This window comes from Haliotis rufescens, unplaced genomic scaffold (assembly GCF_023055435.1).
Source record: "Haliotis rufescens isolate VD_foot unplaced genomic scaffold, xgHalRufe1.0.p SCAF_122, whole genome shotgun sequence".
NCBI lineage: Eukaryota > Metazoa > Mollusca > Gastropoda > Lepetellida > Haliotidae > Haliotis > Haliotis rufescens.
Genome location: NW_025963805.1, coordinates 677,359 through 690,825, shown reverse-complemented (window position 1 = coordinate 690,825; position 13,467 = coordinate 677,359).

The window sequence follows — 13,467 nt, the reverse complement described above, 5'->3', positions numbered from 1 at the left end:
TGGTAGATGCATGTCATCGATCCCAATTGCGTGGATCGATGGTCATGATATCAATCATTGGATTGTCTGGTCCAGACTCGATTATTTACAGACTGCCGTCATATAGCTGGAATGTTGCTGAGTGCGGCGTTAAACAACAAACCAACCAACCAATCATTCACCTTGTTGTCTGGTGACATACCTGTGGAGACTCCTCTGACACCTCTGTACGTCATTCACCTGGTTGTCTGGTGACTTACCTGTGCAAGTTGAAGAGCGACATGCATGGCGACTGGCTGACGGCTGGGATGTCAAATCATCACGTATCTCTCTGTTTATCATACATCTTACATAAACAAACCTAATTAACATGCGTGGGCTTAACAATGGAAATGTTATGTTAAGTTGACGCGAACTGTCACACGGTGAATCCCCAGGTGTGGCGTCCCGACACGACGTGAGTTGGCACATACACTGAAATTCATTGTAGGTGATTTGAAGAAGGAATGTTTATCTGTGTTTCTATTATAGTTAAAAGGGGAGACCGAAGTGAGTGCTGTGGAGGTGGGGGTGGGGGTGGGGCAGGGGGTTTGAAGGGGATTGGGGGTTAGGGCGTGGGGGTGATAAAAGCAGAATGTGCTAGCAGTAGAAACGGAATAATTTGTGGATGGGTCAGTCGTAGGTATGAGACATACTTCCATTGTCAGCTTCCTGTATGAGAGGATATTATTAACAGCAAAGCAACAACACATTTATTAACCCCTAGATTTTTTACCGGGGGGGGGGGGGGGGGGGGGGGGGGGGGTAAGAACGCGATACGAACCTGCAACCTCTTTCTGTGTATTTTCCTAGTCACAATAAACCGAGTTTGTTTTTTTACGTTACATTTTTATGTTAACTTTGTTATATGTTTGTTTTCTGTTGTAAGTCGTGGTGGTATACATGTATGTGTTATGCAGGTGCCTGTGAATCTGATTTGCACATCTAATTTCAATATCTTTTCCATATTGGAATTATTGCCTAATAATGTGCACTTTATTGAATAATGTTTAAATCCCAAACATGATTTAACTTCAAAACAAGCACGAGTAATATTCCGGCAATAACACGGAGTGGGACACCAAAAATGAACTTCGTTAATGTTTGTGTGTTTGTTTCTTGTTTAACGCCCCACTCAGCAATATTCCAGCTATATGACGGCGGTCTGTAAATAATCGAGTCTGGAACAGACAATCCAGCGATTGACATCATGAGCATCGACCCACGCAATTGGGATACGATTTCATGCATCAACCACGTCAGTGAGTTTGACCACCCGATCCCGTAAATCGCCTCTTTTTAACGACAAGCATAGTCATCTCTTTCGTCAAGCAAGTTGCTGAAGACCTGTTCTAACCCGGAGAAATATTCATGTAATGTCCAGGGCCACAAAGCGACTTTAACTCTACGCTTGCATTGAAATAAATATGTTTAGAATGTTAAAATCAGACAAGACATGTTTAGATCTAAACATGATTAAGAATGTGTTTGTACCCTAAACGGAATACACATTTAGTGTGTTCAATCTAACCGGATGAGGTCTAAACACCTGAAATGAGCTATCGTCTTTTAGCCTCAACACCACCTAAACATAACATTCGCATAATCTAAACATGTTAAAGACACGTTAAAGCGTATTTAGATTTAAAACATGTTTCGAAATTAAACATGTTTGAAACTAAAATGTATCACGAATTAAAACATCTTTAAACCTGATTAAATGAAGTGCATATCATTAGGCAATAAGTCTTATATTGATATGATGTATTATATATATATATATACATTAGGCAATAAATCTTAAATGGATAAGATGTATTTTATATATATATATATATATATATATATATATATATATATATATATATATATATATATATATATATAATCAGATTCACAGGCGCCTGCATAGCACATATACCACCAGAACTTACAACGAACTTTGTAAACTTTTAACATAAAATTGTACAACTTAACCACACTCTGTTAATGGTGACACTAATGACGTCAACAGTATCCATATAGCATGTGTGTCCGCATAAAGGACGACGAATCAAGAGGTTGAAGGTTCGTATCCCGCCGAGCTTTAAAAATATTTGTTTCCATAAATGTGTACGATGACATGCATCAACCAAGTCAGCGAGCCTGACCACCCGATCCCGTTAGTCGCCTATTACGACAAGAATAGTCGCCTTTTATGGCAACTATGGGTTGCTGATGACCTATTCTACCCTGGATCTTCACGGGTCTCGTACTTTGTGGGGATCGAACCATGTCCTTCAGCGTAACGAGCGAACACTATCACTATCGCGTCGCCCTATACTGAATAAGGCATGCATAGAGGTCATGAAAAGCCCTGTGCAGAAAGAAGGGACATTGTATGTAGCATGTACCATGAATCAAGATTATCCACGAACGGCTCTGTATTATAAGACGTAAGGTTTAAGGAAATATCTTTTATCACAGAAAGTAGACTAACATCTAGTCTCTGAAATGAACATATCGTACAGAAAAAACAGTTGTTCAGTTATCTTAATAAAATATAATAAAAGGGAGCCCAGTGACTCTCTTCATTTTCATACTGCAGTAATCTAGACTTGCCAAACAGTATAGACTTGCATGGGCTGTATTTAATATATATTTGTATCAGGGTCTGTGAGACAGACTACACAGAAAGATATGTATGTGTTTTGCATACTTTTCTTAATGAGACCCAAAGTTATATTGAGGGTATTACTCAAGAAACCGTGGGTTGAACGACCAGCTTACAACGACATGACGACGATGACAACCTTCGTGTGATACCTGTCATCCATTCAGTCGCAGTGAACACGTCATAGACCTTGGACTGGACACGCACTCATGTCACGAGCGTTAGATAATGGTTACGTCCAACTGTTATGGTACGGGTGTGTAATAATGCATCGTGACAATAGATGCTGACTATAGACGCCCACACACAGTGTTCGTGAATTCTATATTTGAGACTTAAATAACCTTCGTGATGAAAATAAATATTTTATGACAACTAAAGCTATGATATGATGCCGTTATTCATGTTGACAGGGGGGTTCTTAAAAAAAACTATACACTTTCATAGAGGCACGACACTATCATATTAACATTCTTGACTCGTCATGCTTGTGGCTTTGACACAGAGGTCCATCCATGGTACGACCCTGAATATAGAGGGGGCGTCATTGAAAATGATAAATACAAAATTCTTTAGAATAGGCCCGTATACAGCCTCAGACGTATCCAGGCCAACAAACCTGAACTTGTCATTTTTGATACATCCAGTGAAATCATTTATATCATTTAATTTTCTGTCCCTTTTGACACTAATGTTATTGCCAAGATTCGGGAAAAACACGGCAAATATGTAGAAATGGCACGCTTGCATCCCAAGTACCAAGTTGTCCGACTCCCCATTGTTCTCGGTGCCTTAGGTTTGGTACCTCCCAATCTGTTGGAGAATACCCGGGTTTGTTACCAGGAATACAGCCCTCCTGACATTCTCGATAATGCAGGAGACTGCAGTGTTGGGGAGTCTTCACATTCTCCGAAAAGTTCTCGGTGGGTTTGACTAGGTTTTCTGGGAGAAGAAGAAGAAGAATATGATATTATGTCAACCAAGCGAAGTGCCATATCAAATCGGCCCAGACTTCGAGTTATGTGAAGTATGTTAAGAAAATAAGCAACCCTTTTTGATGAAGTCGGTTGGCCTGAAATGTGAAACAGAAGGCTTTCTGTTTGCTGCTCAAGACCATTCACTTCCCATCGTCAATGTGTGTTTGTGCATACAAATGTAAATATGTAATGTAGATTATGGAACGAATTTAATGAGACTGTCCAACATATTGTCAGTGGATCTTTATCGACATGATGGAGTGGCTCGATCATTTTATTACCGTCTTCCCCAAGCTTGTAGTACCACTCACAATATGTGGAGGTCGACTTTATAACAAAGGCCTTCCATGTTTACAGCGATTGTTAGATACCTTTTAAGTTATTTTATCACGGTATCACTTGATAGAAAAAAAAAACAGAAAAAAAAATCTTTTTAATTTATCACAAACTATCAATCTTGAATTTGTAAAACTGTGAGCACGGTCAAAATATGTCCATTTCCGTTTTGGAAAAAAGCTGTTACTGACAAACGCAAAACATATGACAGAGAATCATTTTTAAATTTATTTTTTTTAATAATGAGAATAATCTGATGTTTAAGTAGAGTACAGCAATTGGAAAAACATGGATTAAAACATGGTGTTTGCCTGTTAATATATTCACCACACCTAAACAGGGCTCACAATTACCAACTTCTTGTACCAAAAGCCAAATACAAATTACCAGCATTTGTATTTACTCAGTAGATTGATGGGGAAATATATTGTATTTTTCTACTAAGAATTGAGATGTACATATGTGATTTTTTAAATTTGAAATTTAAACGATTACCCCCGCATTTTCATTTGGACGCGAGGCCGATCACGTGTCAGCGTAACTGACGTTCATAAGCGTATGAACGACACATTTTGACGTTCATTCGTTTTTAAGGAGAGTGTATTCTTGAAATGGAGTAAATACGTTTCTGGGGAAAACCCTTGGAATTCCCTAGCAAGAACAAATAGAGAAGGGATATATCTGAATATCTTCAATACGATCGACCCACCAAACTATCGACTCGATTCGTGTTTAGACTGACAGTAACAGTTGACAACAAACTATGGATTTAACTCAGTATCTGTGTCACTCATCTTGGATAATCACCTTTGAATGCTCGGTTAAATGATCAATGATGACTAAAACATGCAACCATCACAGGTCCATAAACAACCTCGGAAATCACTCCCGTCACGCTGGTCGTGTCGGCCATTTTGATGTCCTGCACTTGATATAAATGTATTCCGACGCAGTGTCAATGTGACTGATTTATTGAAGTTCAAAACACGGGGCTGTGTACTCGCGGGCAGACGACCACGCTGATCACTGTGTCGGATTAACGATACCGATTAATGAGTGATTTCGGTAATTCGTTACAAATTAGGTGTGGCGGAATCGGAGTGCAAGGCTGTCGGATTTACGGGTCTAAATATCACTGATTCATTCGGTGCCCATCATTAGTGTTCGAGAAAGCCAATTGTCGGATTAACAAGTGTCGGCATAACGAGACTTGACTGTACGTCTCAACGGGCCTTTTTCATCTATTTATGATATTCCTTGAATCTATTGGCTGTAAACAAAACTACAAAAGAAGTTACTGTAGTGCAATTTGAGAATGCATTCGATCATGTCACCACTCCTTTTGATGATTTCTTTTTATTTCGCCATACTGCTGATTGTTGTAATGTTATCAGTGTAACCATATAATCACACGTACAACATGAAATTGGGCCTACATCCTCCGGGGTACAACATTGGGATGAAAACAGTGGGAACAAAAGACCATTGTAACTCACTGTGTGTGAGACCGCCTCCGTGGTCTAGTGGTAGCGCGTCCGCCCGGAGAGCGGAAGGTCCGGGGTTCGATCCCCGGCCGCGTCATTCCAAAAGACCTTAAAAGATGGTACTTGTTGTTACCCTGTCTGGCGCTCGGCATTAAGGGGCTAAAACAAGGACTGGTCGGCTCGGAGTCAGTATACTGTGTCTGAGTGGGGTATTCATGTTAAACTCCGGCATGGTATCTCAGTCGGCATCAGTCCGGACTAGTACAAGCAGCCACACACACGTGCATGCACGTCACTATATAAGTGCAATAATCTTGGACGCGACGTTAAACCCTATTTCACATCACCTTCATCTAATTGTGTGTGAGTTCATTTGCGTTTGAATCTTTTGCCTTAAGGTACACGGTGAAAGTCATTTCGTATTTACCTGAATGTCACCTCGTTGATTAAACATAAATTGTGTATGGTCGGCTGGGAAATAACAAGCAAATATAAGCAGTGTCTATAATACTAATAATATTTGATAATTATGAGGTGATAGAAGTCGTAGACAAGTATAACTATCTGGGCACCATCATTTATTAGAAACGCACACGGGATGCAAATACAGAAAATATACGTAGGTCAACAACCTGGGATGCAAATACATTAAATATACATAGGTCAACGACCTGGGATGCAAATACAGAAAATATACGTAGGTCAACAACCTGGGATGCAAATACAGAAAATATACGTAGGTCAACAACCTGGGATGCAAATACAGAAAATATACGTAGGTCAACAACATGGGATGCAAATACAGAAAATATACATAGGTCAACAACCTGGGATGCAAATACAGAAAATATACGTAGGTCAACAACCTGGGATGCAAATACAGAAAATATACGTAGGTCAACAACCTTGGATGCAAAAACAGAAAATATACATAGGTCAACAACCTGGGATGCAAATACAGAAAATATACATACATGTAGGCCAACAACCTGGGATGCAAATACAGAAAATATACATAGGTCAACAACCTTGGATGCAAATACAGAAAATATACGTAGGCCAACAACCTGGGATGCAAATACAGAAAATATACATAGGTCAACAACCTGGGATGCAAATACAGAAAATATACATAGGTCAACAACCTGGGATGCAAAAACAGAAAATATACATAGGTCAACAACCTGGGATGCAAATACAGAAAATATACGTAGGTCAACAACCTGGGATACAAATACAGAAAATATACGTAGGTTAACAACCTGGGATGCAAATACAGAAAATATACGAAGGTCAACAACCTGGGATGCAAATACAGAAAATATACGTAGGTCAACAACCTGGGATGCAAATACATTAAATATACGTAGGTCAACAACATGGGATGCAAATACAGAAGATATACATAGGTCAACAACCTGGGATGCAAATACAGAAAATATACGTAGGTCAACAACCTGGGATGCAAATACAGAAAATATACGTAGGTCAACAACCTTGGATGCAAAAACAGAAAATATACGTAGGTCAACAACCTGGGATGCAAATACAGAAAATATACATACATGTAGGCCAACAACCTGGGATGCAAATACAGAAAATATACATACATGTAGGCCAACAACCTGGGATGCAAATACAGAAAATATACATAGGTCAACAACCTTGGATGCAAATACAGAAAATATACATAGGTCAACAACCTGGGATGCAAATACAGAAAATATACATAGGTCAACAACATGGGATGCAAAAACAGAAAATATACATAGGTCAACAACCTGGGATGCAAATACAGAAAATATACGTAGGTCAACAACCTGAGATGCAAAAACAGAAAATATACGTAGGTCAACAACCTGGGATGCAAAAACAGAAAATATACGTAGGTCAACAACCTGGGATGCAAATACAGAAAATATACATAGGTCAACAACCTGGGATGCAAAAACAGAAAATATACGAAGGTCAACAACCTGGGATGCAAATACAGAAAATATACGTAGGTCAACAACCTGGGATGCAAATACAGAAAATATACATAGGTCAACAACATGGGATGCAAAAACAGAAAATATACATAGGTCAACAACCTGGGATGCAAATACAGAAAATATACGTAGGTCAACAACCTGAGATGCAAAAACAGAAAATATACGTAGGTCAACAACCTGGGATGCAAAAACAGAAAATATACGTAGGTCAACAACCTGGGATGCAAGTACAGAAAATATACGTAGGTCAACAACCTGGGATGCAAAAACAGAAAATATACGTAGGTCAACAACCTGGGATGCAAATACAGAAAATATACGTAGGTCAACAACCTGGGATGCAAATACAGAAAATATACGTAGGTCAACAACCTGGGATGCAAAAACAGAAAATATACGAAGGTCAACAACCTGGGATGCAAAAACAGAAAATATACGTAGGTCAACAACCTGGGATGCAAATACAGAAAATATACGTAGGCCAACAACCTGGGATGCAAATACAGAAAATATACATAGGTCAACAACCTGGGATGCAAATACAGAAAATATACATAGGTCAACAACCTGGGATGCAAAAACAGAAAATATACATAGGTCAACAACCTGGGATGCAAATACAGAAAATATACGTAGGTCAACAACCTGAGATGCAAAAACAGAAAATATACGTAGGTCAACAACCTGGGATGCAAAAACAGAAAATATACATAGGTCAACAACCTGGGATGCAAATACAGAAAATATACATAGGTCAACAACCTGGGATGCAAATACAGAAAATATACATAGGTCAACAACCTGGGATGCAAAAACAGAAAATATACATAGGTCAACAACCTGGGATGCAAATACAGAAAATATACGTAGGTCAACAACCTGAGATGCAAAAACAGAAAATATACGTAGGTCAACAACCTGGGATGCAAAAACAGAAAATATACATAGGTCAACAACCTGGGATGCAAATACAGAAAATATACGTAGGTCAACAACCTGAGATGCAAAAACAGAAAATATACGTAGGTCAACAACCTGGGATGCAAATACAGAAAATATACATAGGTCAACAACCTGGGATGCAAAAACAGAAAATATACGAAGGTCAACAACCTGGGATGCAAATACAGAAAATATACGTAGGTCAACAACCTGGGATGCAAATACAGAAAATATACATAGGTCAACAACATGGGATGCAAAAACAGAAAATATACATAGGTCAACAACCTGGGATGCAAATACAGAAAATATACGTAGGTCAACAACCTGAGATGCAAAAACAGAAAATATACGTAGGTCAACAACCTGGGATGCAAAAACAGAAAATATACGTAGGTCAACAACCTGGGATGCAATTACAGAAAATATACGTAGGTCAACAACCTGGGATGCAAAAACAGAAAATATACGTAGGTCAACAACCTGGGATGCAAATACAGAAAATATACGTAGGTCAACAACCTGGGATGCAAATACAGAAAATATACGTAGGTCAACAACCTGGGATGCAAAAACAGAAAATATACGAAGGTCAACAACCTGGGATGCAAAAACAGAAAATATACGTAGGTCAACAACCTGGGATGCAAATACAGAAAATATACGTAGGTCAACAACCTGGGATGCAAATACAGAAACTATATATAGGTCAACAGAGGTTGTTTCTCCTTCGTCCTTTGAGACATATCAAATTCACTCATCATGAAAAAAATATTTTTTAAATGTTCTGACTTTTAACATGACACGCTGGTTTGGAAACCTGTCTGTTCACAACAAAAGCAAACTGTTCAAAATCTGTAAAGCGGCGGATAATATTATTGGCATCCCTGTCCAGGACATGGGCAGTATTTATGAACGGCACATAGATAATAAAGCAAATAAAATATTAAGCGATATCTCACATGTTTGACATGCCGTAAAAGGCGACTATGCTTGTCGTAAGAGGCGACTAACGGGATCGGTTGGTCAGGCTCGCTTACTTGGTTTCTGCATATCATAGTATCCCAATTGCCAGGCTCGATGCTCATGATGTCAATCACTAGTATGGAGTATGGTCAAGACTATGGTTAAGAGTATGGTTACTTTCCGCTGGAATATTGCTGAGTGCGGCATTAAACAACAAACAAACAAATCATATAACAAGCCAATTTCACTTTCCCAATCATATAACATGCCCCGATAACTTTCCCCATTATACAACATGTCATCATCACTTTTCCCGCCATATAAGTTCTCCCCATCACACTCCAGTCATACAAAATGTCTTTATTACTTTCCCCACCATATAACATGTCTCCATCACATTCCCCACCATATAACACGTCTCCATCACATTCCCCGTTCTATAACATGTCTCCATCACTTTCCCCGTCATATGACATGTCCCATCACTTTCCCCGCTATATACCAAGTCTCCATCACTTTCCCCGTCACATAACATGCCTCCATCACTTTCCCAATCATACAACATGTTTCCATCACTTTCCCCATCATATGACATGTCCACATCACTTTCCCCGTCATATACCATGTCTCCATCAATTTCCCCATCATATAACATGTCCCCATCACTTTCCCCGTTATATAACTCGTCTCCATCATTTCCCCATCATATAAAATGTCTCCATCACTTACCCCGTCATATAACATGTCCCCATCACTTTCCCCGTCATATACCATGTCCCCATCACTTTCTCCGTCACATAATAATATTATAACTACAGCTTTATAAAGCGCTGGTATCCAGATCGAAGAACTGCTCAAAAGCGCTCCATTTGAGTCTACAAAAAAGAAGAGACTTTACACAGCTAGGAAAACACAAAGCCTCAATACTCTAAGAAAGTTTTAGTGAAAAGACATAACATGCCTCCATCACTTTCCCTATCATATAACATGTCCCCATCACTTTCCCCATCATATAACATGTCCCCATCACTTTTCCCGTCTTATAACATGTCCCCATCACTTTCCCCGTTATATAACATGTCTCCATCACTTTCCCCATCATATAACATGTCCCCATCACTTTCCCCATCATATAAGATGTCCACCTCACTTTGCCCGCCATATAACATGTCCCCATCACTTTCCCCATCATACAACATGTTTCCATCACTTTTCCCATCATATGACATGTCCCCATAACTTTCCCCATCATATAAGATGTCCACCTCACTTTCCCCCTCATATAACATGTCCCCATCACTTTCCCCTTCATATAATATGTCCCCATCACTTTCCCCGTCATATAACATGTCCCCATCACTTTCCCCATCATACAACATGTTTCCATCACTTTTCCCATCATATGACATGTCCCCATAACTTTCCCCATCATATAAGATGTCAACCTCACTTTCCCCCTCATATAACATGTCCCAATCACTTTCCCCTTCATATAATATGTCCCCATCACTTTCCCCGTCATATAACATGTCCACCTCACTTTCCCCATCATATAACATGTCCCCATCACTTTCCCCGTCATGTAACATGTCCCCATCACTTTCCCTATCATAAAACATGTCCAAGTCACTTTCCCCGTTATATAACATGTGGTCATCACTTTCCCCGTCATATAACATATCCCCATCACTTTCCCCATCATATAACATGTCCCCATCACTTTCCCCGTTATATAACATGTGGCCATCACTTTCCCCGTCATATAACATGTCTCCATCACTTTCCCCGCCATATACCAAGTCTCCATCACTTTGCCCCGTCATATAACATGCCTCCATCACTTTCCCAATCATACAACATGTTTCCATCACTTTCCCCATCATATGACATGTCCACCTCACTTTCCCCCTCCTATAACATGTCCCCATCACTTTCCCCATCATATAACATCTCCCCATCACTTTCCCAATCAAAGACCATGTCTTCATCACTTTCCCCATCATATAACATGTCCCCATCACTTTCCCAATCAAAGACCATGTCTGCATCACTTTCCCCGTCATATAACATCTCCCCATCACTTTCCCAATCAAAGACCATGTCCCCCATCACTTTCCCCATCATATGACATGTCCACCTCACTTTCCCCATCATATAACATCTCCCTATTACTTTCCCAATCAAAGACCATGTCTTCATCACTTTCCTCGTCGTATTACATGCCCCTATCACAACACATGATCCTATCACAAACATTCACCCATCACACAACATGCGCCCATAGTATGACAAAAAAAAACGGTCACTTATCATGTCCCCCTCACATAAATGTCATTTTGGATATGAAGTACACATATCAACAAGCGATGTTTACACAATAAACCGACAGGAACTTGTCTTCAGATGAAAGAGAGGTCAAACACAAGACGTGAGGGTGACAATAAAATATGTGTTCCATGTACCGGTTCAAAGGTTTACACATGCCGCATCAAGATGAACAGCCTAACGTTAACCTTCTAGCGCAGGCACCTTTGGTTGTATGCTCCCCAGGGAGCTGAGAATGAAAATCGTGTCCACACTGAGGCTTGGACCAGAGCAATAATGGTGCGCATTGAATATGATATCTCGCAAGGAGAAATCTCACTATAATTGCTGTATTAATCGCAGTCGTAGTGAGAAAGTGAGTGAGTGTGGTTTTACGCCGCTTTTAGCAACGTTCCTGCAATATCACGTCGGGGGACAGCAGAAACCGGCTTTACACATTGTACCCATGTCGGGAATCAAACCTGGGCCTTCGGCTTCAACCACTAGGCTACCCCACAGCTCAGTAGTAGTAGCAGTAGTAGTAGTAGTAGTAGTAGTAGTAGTAGTAGTAGTAGTAGTAGTAGTAGTAGAAAACATAATAGGGGTAGTAGTAGTAGTAGTAGTAGTAGAAATAGTAGCGGTTGTAGTAGTAGAAATAGTTGCGGTACTACTAGTAGTAGTAGCAGTAGTAGTAGTAGTAGTAGTAAAAGTAGTAGCAGTAGTAATAGTAGTAGTAGTAGTAGAAATATTAGTAGCGGTTGTAGTAGTAGAAATAGTTGCGGTAGTAGTAGTATTTCACCCGTGTTTATTCACAATTTGATAAATATGAAGCAATCGACGTACTCCCTTAGACTGTACAGCACAGAAGCCCCGGATTAAAACACTTAAATTCAGGATTAATTTCTTTGCCTGTCAGTCAAACCCACAGTGTCTGGAATTGCCTGACGAATGTTTTCTCAAGTTATTGTTATAGTGATTTCTGCAGGCTTTCTTTGGGAACTGGTTAGACCCGATGTGCAAAATGTTAATACAAATATGATAATCTCGCTGCGATTTATAATATTTTATTGAGCATGTTACGGTAAATATGTTTTATATGTATTTACTGTCTTTCGTGTATTCTTTTCAGCTCTTTTGTCATTAAGATTGTTTTCTTCAACATATGTTGATCAGTGTGTCTGAATAATAGCAAATACGAGCTGACGTATGTGTTACTTCAATTAACAACCCTACAGGCCACAAAGCGACCGTAGCCCTACGACAGTCGTACGCCAACGTTAAAGAATGGGAGTTACGATCGTCTTAGTGCTACGATAGCTTTGTTGAGTGTTCGCCAGCAGTGTGACCACCTTACTCTAGGCGACAGTATTGGCCAGCAGTGTGGCCCTATTACTCCAGGCGACAGTGTTTGCCAGCAGAGTGGCCCCCTTACTCAAGGTGACAGTATTCGCCAGCAGTATGATTCCCTTACTCCAGGCGACAGTGTTCGCCAGCAGTGTGACCCCCTTACTCCAGGCGACAATACTCGCCAGAAGTGAACCGCCTTACTCAAGTCGACTGTATTCGCCAGCAGTATGACCTCCTTACTCCAGGCGACAGTATTCGCCAGCATTATGACTCCCTTACTCCAGGCAACACAGTTCGCAAGCAGTGTGGCCCCCTTACTCCAGGGCCTCAATATTCGCCAGCAGTGTCACTCTCTATCACCAGACCGCTGCTAGGGCAATGACCACCAATGTGTCGAAACTGTCGTACATATCACACGAACGTGTTACATCTTCCTGTCTGACACG